Source organism: Dromiciops gliroides, chromosome 3, assembly GCF_019393635.1.
Source record: "Dromiciops gliroides isolate mDroGli1 chromosome 3, mDroGli1.pri, whole genome shotgun sequence".
In the NCBI taxonomy this organism is placed as follows: Eukaryota; Metazoa; Chordata; class Mammalia; order Microbiotheria; family Microbiotheriidae; genus Dromiciops; species Dromiciops gliroides.
In genome coordinates, this window is record NC_057863.1 from 666,726,436 (window position 1) to 666,734,339 (window position 7,904).

Consider the following 7,904-nt stretch of genomic DNA (forward strand, 5'->3'; position numbering starts at 1 on the left):
ATCTCATGGGTGTGTGGAAGAATCTTTAATGTTTGTTTCTCTATTAGTGATTTGAAGCATTTCTTCACATGGTTATTGAAAACTCATATTTCTTCCTTTGAGAACTGTTCATATCCATTTAACCATCTATCAACTGGGGATTTCTTCATATTCTTCCAAATTTGAGCCAGCTCTTTATACATCTTAGAAATGAAACCTTTATTAGGGAACTGTGGAAATTTATTTTGATTTGGCTACCCTACCTTTGGGCTGAGATTAGAAAGCCTTGGGCCCTCATGGTTTTTTCTGTGTATGAGAGGCTGGTGCCCCTCCCCCTCTGCTTCAGCTGAGCCAAAAAGTCCCATGGGCTGGATGAGACACCAGGTCAGACAGCTGAGGGAAAAAGCCCCAGCTCCCTCTGCCCTGAGAGGATCTATCCTAGAGATCCTGGGCTCGTCCAGGCTGGCCTCTGGTGTAGCCCGTGCAGAGGTCCCAGGATGCACAGCAGGGGGCACAGGCCCCTGGAGCCCTGGGTGTGGTACACACAGGATGCTCCAGTGTTCCACCCCACCTCCCCCACAGCACTAGGGTGGCCGTCGGGTTAGCTTGGTGTGTGCTGGGGTGCAGGGAGCCTGAGATTTATGGGGTTAGAGGGATATATATATGTATATATATATATATATATATATATATATATATAGAGAGAGAGAGAGAGAGAGAGAGAGAGAGAGAGAGAGGAGAAGACGGTGAAGAGGGGGGCTTTGGAGGATAGAAAAAGGAGAGATGCTGAAGGGGACGGAAAGATGAAGAGAGGAAAAGACTCCAGAGACTAGAGATGCTGAAAGGTCTGTGAGAGAGAGAAAGCTAAGGATAGAGAAAACCCGGGGGGGGGGCAGACAGACAGGAAGGGGGGGCAGACTGATGGAGCAGACAGACAGAACAGGAGATGGTAGAGGAGGTTGGAGAAATCGAGGAAGGGCTACGTTACAGAGAAAGGGGGGACACTTGAGATTAAGAGAGGAGAGGCTGGAAAATCAAGAGGTTGGAGAAGACAGACAGGGAGGCTGCTACAAGGATGCTAAGGAGACTGAGGCTACGTAAGGAAGGGGGATGGAGAAAAAGCTAAGAGCAAGGACAGAGGCCAGAAGATTAAGAAGACAGTAAGAGAGGAGACAGACAGAGGAAGGAGTGGTACAGTGTAAGGGGCTTTTCAGGGGTTCATTGCTATGGTAATGAGAGAGCAGTAAAAGTGAAGCAGGGGAGCCAGAGTGAAGGAGAGAAAGGTGAAAGTTGGGGAAAGCTGGAGCATACCCTAAGGCAAGAGGTGGTAAAGGCCCTTATTGTATTAAAAGCAGACAGGTTGTATAATTTGCATTTCTTAACCCTTATCTCTTACATTTATTTTTATAAATAAATTCTGCTTTGATTATTTAATTAAGAGGCTTCTTAATCTTTTGCCTATCAATTTGGGAGAAGCAAGTGTGGTAGAACTTTATAAACGGCCCATATTAAGTTAATAGTAGTCAGATAGCCAGCCAGTCAAAAGTCCCCAAATTAGTCCTCCAGTCAGATTAGGTGCCCCGATAGATTTAGTCCCCCCTAAGTCAGTAAAATAGTCTTACAGAACATTTCATTTCTACTTAGCCATGGAGAATTTATTTTTACCTTAGTCTGTCACATTGACTTCAGTGCCTGGCATGTAGTAGGTGCTTAATCAATGTTTATTGGCCAACTGACCAGGGCAAGATCTGCCATGTTCAATCACCAGTTTGCACAAACTGGTTGTTCTTTCTCTCAGTCAGCTGAACAACAATGTCTCATTTCACTAAACGCTATTTGCCTAACAAAAGTGACCCAGGGGGCAGCTAGGTGGCGCAGTGGATAAAGCACTGGCCTTGGATTCAGGAGGACCTGAGTTCAAATCTAGCCTCAGACACTTGACACTTAACTAGCTGTGTGACCCTCTGCAAGTCACTTAACCCTCATTGCCCTGCAAAAAAAAAAAAAAGTGACCCAAACACATCTAAAGAAGGGCTCTCATTGCTGCTAATATTTATCAAGTATTCTTACCAAAGAAAGCTGTCACCTGTAGAGGCTCATTCATTCAACATCTCTGTGCTCAGTGATTGAGGAAGAATGCAAAATTGTAACTGTAGGCACTGCTACTGAGGTCATCAAGTTCTCAGCTCACTGTGTCATGTTGCCAAAGGTAGTGCGTGCCCCCTGGTGTCTTGGCTCTTTCTTCTGGTTACTCATAAAAATGCCCATACTTGTCTTTGGGCTCACTAAGCCAGGACCTCCATGAGGGAGGGTTCCTAATAATTCTTTTTTTTTTTTTTTTTTTGGTGAGGCAATTGAGGTTAAGTGACTTTACCAGGGTCACACAGCTAGTAAGTGTCAAGTGTCTGAGGACGGATTTGAACTCAGATCCTCCTGACTCCAGGGCCGGTGCTCTATCCACTGTGCCACCTAGCTGCCCCCTAATAATTCTTAATAAGTTCCTAATAATTGTCTTAATTTCCTCTTCATTGGTGGTGAGTTCACCCCTTTCATGTTTGATACTAGTAATTTGGTTTTCTTCTTTTGATCAAATTAACCAATGGTTTATCTATTTTATTGTGTTTTTTTTTCATAAAACCAGCTTCTAGTTTTATTTACTAATTCAATGGTTTCATTATTTTCAATTTTATTAATCTTTCCTTTGAATTTTTAGGATTTCCAATTTGGTGTTTAGTTGAGGATTTTTAATTTGTCCATTTTCTAGTTTTTTTTAGTTGCATGGCCAATTCATTGATCTACTTTTTCTTTATTTTATTGATATAAGCCATTAGGGATATAAATTTTCCCCTAAGTACTGCTTTGGCTGCATCCCGTAAATTTTGATATATTGTCTCATCATTGTCATTTTCTTTAATGAAATCATCAATTGTTTCTATGATTTGTTCTTTGACCCACTTGTTTTTTTTAAGGATTAGATTATTTAATTTCCAATTGATTTTTGTTTGTTTGTTTTGGTGGGGCAATGAGGATTAAGTGACTTGCCCAGGGTCATACAACTAGTATGTGTCAAGGGTCTGAGGCCACATTTGAACTCAGGTCCTCCTGAATCCAAGGTTGGTGCTTTATCCACTTAATTTCCAATTGATTTTTAGTCTCTCTTTCAATTGTCCATTATGGCATGTAATTTTTATTGCATTATGATCTGGAAAGGATGTGTTTACTGTTTGTTTTTCTGCATCTGGTTCTAAGGTTTTTATGCCCAGTTTCCATGTAGCTCCCATCTACTGCTGAGAAGGTATATTCCTTTCTATTCCCATTCAATTTTCTCCAGAGATCTATCATGTCTAACTTTTCAAGAATTTTACTCCTTTTACTCATTTTCTTGACTTCTTTCTTGTTTAGTTTTTGGTTAGATTTATACAGTTCTGAGAGGGGAAGATTAAAGTCCCCCAGTGGGATAGTTTTCTTTCTTAATTCCCACCTACTGGACATAGATTGGATTGAAACCTGGTTCTCTTTCACCTGTAATTTTCAAAGTCCCTTAACTCAGGCAGCTTGCATAAGGCACCTGGAATAACAACACGATGTTAGAATTAAATCTGGTTCCATTAGGCAAAACATGTCATTCTCTTTCATTCTAACTTTTAAACATGGGGCCATTTAAAAATAGGTCAGATCTGATCCAACCATTCTGGAGAGCAATTTGGAATTATGCCCAAAGGGCGATAAAGCTGTGCATACCCTTTGACCCAGCAATACCACTTTTGGGTCTTTTCCCCAAAGAAATCATGGAAAGGGGAAAGGGACCCACATGTACAAAAATATTTATAGCTGCTCTTTATGTGGTGGCAAGGAATTGGAAGTTGAGGGGGTGCCCATTAATTGGGGAATGGCTGGACAAGTTGTGGTATATGAATACAATGGAATACTATTGTGCTGTAAGAAATGATGAGCAGGAGGAGTTCAGAGAAACCTGGAGGGTCTTGCGTGGGCTGATGATGAGTGAGATGAGCAGAACCAGAAGAACATTGTACACAGTATCATCAACATTGTGTGTTGATCTACTGTGATGGACTATAATTTTTTTCACCAATGCAATGGTACAGAAGAGTTCCAGGGGACTCATGATGGAAGAGGATCTCCAAATCCAGGGAAAAAAACTGTGGTGTATAGATGCTGAATGAACCATACTACTTCTTTTGTTTTTCATGTTGATGTTTTTCTATTTTGAGGTTTGTCATCATTGCTCTGATTTTTCTCTTACAACATGACTAAGGCAGAAATATGTTTAATGTTATTATGTATATATATATAAAAATAACACACACACACACACACACACACACACACACACACACATATATATATATATATATAAAACCTATATCAGATTACCTGCTGTCTAGGGGAGGGGGGAGGGAGGGCAAAAAATCTGAAATTGGAGAGCTTGTATAAACAAAAGTTGAGAACTATCTTTACATGTAATGGGAAAAAAATATATTTTATTAATTAAAAAAAAAATAGGTCAGATCCCATCCCAGCATAAACTTCTCAGTAAGCAAATAACATCCAAGCCACAAAGGCAGGCCCAACAGACCCTCACCAGTCCCCATTGATGGGCCTAGAGGAGAAAAAGATGGAATCCAGTGCCTGTGGAAAGTCTGGCACAATTCTGCTGCTGGCTTAGATTGCTACTGAGTCTAAAAAAGCCAAATGAATGAAAATGGGAATAACATGCAGGAGGTCATAGAAAGTGATGTCCTGGGGCAGCTAGGTGGCGCAGTGGATAGAGCACCGGCTCTGGGGTCAGGAGTACCTGAGTTCAAATCCAGCCTCAGACACTTAATACTTACTAGCTGTGTGACCCCGGGCAAGTCACCTAACCCCAATTGCCTCACTAAAAAAAAAAAGAAAGTGATAGAAAGTGATGTCCTAAGGGGCAGCCATCCTGGACAGTTTCTACCCAACCACTGCTGAGAAGCAAAGGCGCCCCCCCAGCCCCCATCATGGGTGCGAAGGGAAGAGTCTGGTTACAGGGGGCATAGGCCTAGGGCTGCTGGAGAAGGCCTTTGCTCGCTTCTCCTGCCAGGCGAAGATGCAGAGTGGGGCCTCTGGCTCTCTGGGTGCTCTTGTCTGCTTCACCCTTCTTCTCTCTCAGCCCCTGTGGATGGACGCCTGAGGATTGTACTGGGCTTGCCTGCTCAGTGGCACCATGCAGCACCCAAAGGCCCGTGATGGCCGACTTGCTCAGATCAACTGAAGCCAGAATCCGCACTGATTTCCAGTGTTGAAAACAGGAATGACAGCAATGTGTGAAACATCCCCCAAGAGGGGCCTGACCACCTGTATCCCCCTTTAGAAGCCACAATGAAGGGGGCAGCTAGGTGGCGCAGTGGATAAAGCACCGGTCCTGGGTTCAGGAGGACCTGAGTAAATCTGGCCTCAGACACTTGACACTTAACACTTACTAGCTGTGTGACCCTAGGCAAGTCACTCAACCCTCATTGCCCCAAAAGGAAAAAAAAAAAAGAAGTCACAATGGAACCACATGTACTCTTAGGGCTTCATCACAGGACCAAGATGGAGAAAAGTACCACGACGGCACGGGACGGGCAGGGCCTCTGTTCTTGCCTAGACCTCACAATGAGGTCCGAGCGTCAAGCTTCCTAGAGGCAGCTCTGGGCAGAGTGCGTCTCTCCTCCACATCTCGCTGTCTCTCCTGAGGGAAAGCACTGAGGTTCTCCGAACACAGGGGAGGCAAAATCTTTGCAAGGAGAATAAGCTTCGCTCTGGCCCACACACACCAGATCGCTGCAGAGGCTACACTGTGAGACAGGGAACAGGAATTGGTCTTTGTGTGAGGTGAAGGGGTCCTTCGATGCACAGCGCTCCTCCAGAAGCACAACGGTACAGGTGTGCAGGGGGCTGTGCCCCACCGAGCTCTGCAGTGCAGCCAAGCCACAGAACGGGCATTGAAACATCCCTTGGCGCTCTTGCGCACTGGAGGATGCTATCTCACTCCTCAGGGCTCCAGGCTCCAGGCGCTGTCTGCTTGAGGTCCTTTCAGGGCTGAGCGTGGAGGCCCGGCCTGGAAAGGGGGTGGGACACCCTGCTATCCCACAAGGCTTTGCCCTGCCCCCAGTGTCCTCTCACATGCAGGCCCTGCCTCTGGCCTCTCTCTCTGACTCCGTGGAGTTCTCTTGGCAAAGATACTATAGTGGTTTACCGGTTCCTTTTCTGGCTCATTTAGCAAATGAGGAACCCAAGGCAAACATAATTAAGCGACTTGCCCAGGGTCCCACAGGTAGGAAATGTCTGAGGCCATATTTGAACTCAGATCTTCCTGACAACATTCTATCCATTGCCTCACCTAGATGCCTTTCTTATTATCATTACCAATTCAAAAATCTTTCTAATTATTCGTGACCTAGATTAGTAATTACATATGTGAAGCATTTTTTCATAGTTTTCATACAGTGTATTTCATCTTTTGAAATGTCTACACATAGCTTTTAACCAGAGTTCTATTGAGAAATGGTTCATTAAGTATACATCTGTATGCATTCTTTAAATACTTAGAAAGGAGACCTTTATTAGAGAAATGTGCTGTAAATCATTCCTCCAGCTAATTGCTTCCCGTTTACATTTTACATATATTCATCTCTTCGCATGGTAAAAATCCACTATTTTATTTCATATGATCTTTTGTATGACCTACTCTATCCTTTGTTTGGTGACACACTTTAATTACTTTGTTGAACATAGGGTTCCTATACTCATTTTCTTTAATACATTACATGCATAATGTGTACAAACTCTCTATTTTTAAGTAGGATATGATGGTTGCAGTGATGACCACTTTCTGCTGTAGTCTCAGACTTGGTCCCGCTAGGCCTCCTTCCTGGAATTCTGGAAGAGGCTTTGAAAAGAGATATATGAACATTAATTTAATCAGAACACAGATTTAGAGTTGGTAGGGACCATAGAAGCCACTAAATCCAACCTCCTCATTTTATTTTTATTTTATTTTTGACTCCTCATGAGTCAATGGAGGCAGAGAGATGTTGTTCCCCCCACCCCTTACACAGCTAGAGCGCTTCTGAGAACCCATGTCTTCTCAACTCTCAACACTGTTCTCTGTCCATTACAACATACTGCTTTCATCTATGCTCTTCTGAACATCAGTTTGAATAAGAAGAAAAGTGATTAAACTATCGATGCCTGTAGGACCACAGATTTTTTATGACACATGATCAGAGGGAAACAATTATACTAGCTGCCATTTACACAGTGATTTAATGCTTGCAAAGTACCCCCAAAATATTGTCTCATTTGATCTTCTTATCTACTGTAGGAGGTAACTATTACTTTTTTTCTTGAACTAGAAATTTCATTTATTGTTAATAAATGATACTAATTTATTATGACATTGCAAACAATGCACTTTTTAAAATCTTGTAAAACATGATTTAAAAACTGCTGGTCAACCCAAATATAAAATGCCCTTTGTTTTTTTTAAGATAATGTTTTATCCACACCCACACCCCACCCCCATTACATCTAAAAACAATTCTTAACATTTGTTATTTATTTTTTTTTAGTTTTGAGTTCCAAATTCTATCCCTCCTCTCCCCTCAGCCCTCCCTGAGATAGTAAGCAATCTGATATAGGTTATACATGTGCAATCATGTAAAATATTTCCACAATTGTTGTTTTGTGTAAGAAGATTCAAACAAAAAAGAAAGTGAAAAATAGTATGCTTCAGTCTGTATTCAGATATCAGTTCTTTCTTTGGAGATGGATGGAATTTTTAATCATGAGTCCTTTGGGATTGTCTTGAATCATTCATTATATTGCTGAGAAGAGCGAAATCATTCACAGTTCTTCATTGTACCATTTGCAATGCTGTTACTGTGTATGATGTT